The following is a 2502-nucleotide window of genomic DNA, read 5'->3' as shown; positions in this document are numbered from 1 at the left end:
AAAAAAAAAAAAAAAAAATTATTTATTCTTTCTAGATTAGTGCAAAAGTATCCTTTTTGTAGAAAACAGGATCTCACTATATTGCCCAGACAGGTCTGAAACTTCTAGGCTCAAACTATCCTCCCACATCTGCCTCCCTAAGTATTAGGTTTACAGGTGTGAACTACTGCACCCCACAACATTCTTACTATATACATATATTTGCACATACACGAGAATTTTTTTTCATTTTTATTTCCTCCCACCCCCCCCCAAAATTGGGGGCCAGGCATGGTGGCTCATGCCTGTAATCTCAGCCCTTTGGGAGGCTGAAGTAGGCATATCACTTGAGCCCAGGAGTTCAAGACCAGCCTGGGCAACCTGGCAAAACCCTGTCTCTACAAAAAAATAGAAAAAAATTAGCCAGGTGTGGGAGCACACGCCTGTAGTCCCAGCTACTGGGGAGGCTGAGGTGGGAGAATTGCTCGAGCCTGGGAGACTGGGGCTGCAGTAAGCCAGGACCACCACTGTACTCCAGCCTGGGGGACAGAGAGACTATGTCTTTATAAAAAAAAAAAAAAAAAAAAAAAAAAAAAAAAAAAAAAGCCGGGCGCGGTGGCTCACGCCTGTAATCCCAGTACTTTTGGAGGCCGAGGCCAGTGGATCACAAGGTCAGGAGTTTGAGACCAGCCTCCGCAACACAGTGAAACCCCGTCTCTACTAAAAATACAAAAAAAAAAAAAAAATTATCCAGGTGTGAGGGTGGACACCTGTAATTCTAGATACTCAGGAGACTGAGGCAGGAGAATGGCTTGAACCTGGGAGGCGGAGGTTGCAGTGAGCCAAGATCGCACCACTGCACACCAGCCGGCGACAGTGGGGACATTTCGTCTCGAAAAAATAATAAAAAAGTAACTTACTGGCCAGGCAGGGTGGCTCATACCTGTAATCCCAGCACTTTGGGAAGCCAAGATGGGCAGATTATCTGAGGTCAGGAGTTCAAGACCAGCCTGGCCAACATGGTGAAAACCCATCTCCATTAAAAATACAAAAATTAGCCAGGAATGGTGGTGCACACCTGTGGTCCCAGCTACTTAGGAGGCTGAGGAAGGAGAATCACTTGAACCTAGGAGGCAGAGGTTACAGTGAGCTGAAATCGTGTCACTGCACTCCAGCTAGGCAAAAGAACAAGACTCTGACTCCAATCAATCAATCTTACTTAGGCTAGTATTAAGATTTCTTGGCATTTCCTGACCATATACCATGTAATGACTCAAGAAGTTAGTATTTTGAGAGAGATAAAGGGGAGAGGCCAATAGTAACGTCTATCACAGGGTAATGTCTATCAAAGTGGATAATCCCCACACTGCTTTATTTCATCAAGTTGAGGAACATTGGTTGTTCCCATATGCTCCCATAAGACTTATTCAATCTAACCCTGCTGTCTTTGACTAGGTCAGAAGGTACTTTTAAGTTTTAAAAACTTTTCTTACTTCCAGATTGTTTGAGAGTCTTTCTCACTGTACCGCACTGCACATAGCTCACTGCCCCTTCAACTTCCCCAGCTCAAGCAATCCTCCTGCCTCAGCCTTCTAGGTAGCTGGGATTACAGATGCACCCCACCATGCCCAGCTATTTTTTGAGATTCTCGCTCTGTTGCCTAGGCTGGAGTACAGTGGTGTGATCTCGGCTCACTGCAACCTCCGCCTCCCGGGTTCAAGCAATTCTTCTGCCTCAACCTCCTGAGTAGCTGGGACTACAGGCGCACCACCACACCTGGCTAATTTTTTGTATTTTTAATAGAGACAAGGTTTTGTCATATTGCCCAGGCTGGTGTCAAACTCCTGAGCTCACGCAATCTGCCCGACTCAGCCTCTCATAGTGCTGGGATTACAGGTGTGAGGCACTGCAACTTGCCTCCACAAACCTTTAAGAGATAAGAGGATTAGAATAAAGCAAAGGGCACCTTCACTTTTATTTTTTTTTGAGAGGTCTCACTCTGTCACCCAGGCTGGAGTGCAGTGGCATGACCTCAGCTCACTGCAACCTCTGCCTCCCAGGTTCAAGCGATTCTCCTGCCTCACCCTCCTCAGTAGCTGGGATTACAGGCGCCCACCACCAAGCCCAGCTAATTTTTGTATTTTTAGTAGAGACAGGGTTTCACCATGTTGGTCAGGCCAGTCTCAAACCCCTGGCCTCATGATCTGCTCGCCTCAGCCTCCCAAAGTGCTGGGATTACAGGTGTGAGCTACCACGCCCAGCCATCTATCTCATTTTTAACAGCTTCATAGCACTTCATTGTGAGGATACAGTATGTTTTGTGTAATCAATCTCTTATCAGTGCTTTCTGGTTTTGTTTTTTTACTAACAGGGCAGTAATTAACATTCTTTTTAAAAAAAAATTTATTTATTCAGGCCGGGCGCGGTGGCTCAAGCCTGTAATCCCAGCACTGTGGGAGGCCGAGGGGGGTGGATCACGAGGTCAAGAGATCGAGACCATCCTGGTCAACATGGTGAAACCCC

General features: G+C 46.4%; 1 protein-coding gene across 1 annotated transcript in view; it reads right to left on the bottom strand.

Annotated features, from left to right (window-relative positions):
* RPGRIP1 (RPGR interacting protein 1) overlaps positions 1-2502 on the bottom strand; it is a 90607-nt gene that overhangs the window by 48297 nt on the left and 39808 nt on the right. The window lies entirely within an intron of this gene.

This window comes from Cebus imitator, unplaced genomic scaffold (genome assembly GCF_001604975.1).
Source record: "Cebus imitator isolate Cc_AM_T3 unplaced genomic scaffold, Cebus_imitator-1.0 Scaffold170, whole genome shotgun sequence".
NCBI lineage: Eukaryota > Metazoa > Chordata > Mammalia > Primates > Cebidae > Cebus > Cebus imitator.
The sequence above is the reverse complement of the archived record's forward strand: the minus strand, read 5'-3'. Positions and strand labels throughout refer to the sequence as shown.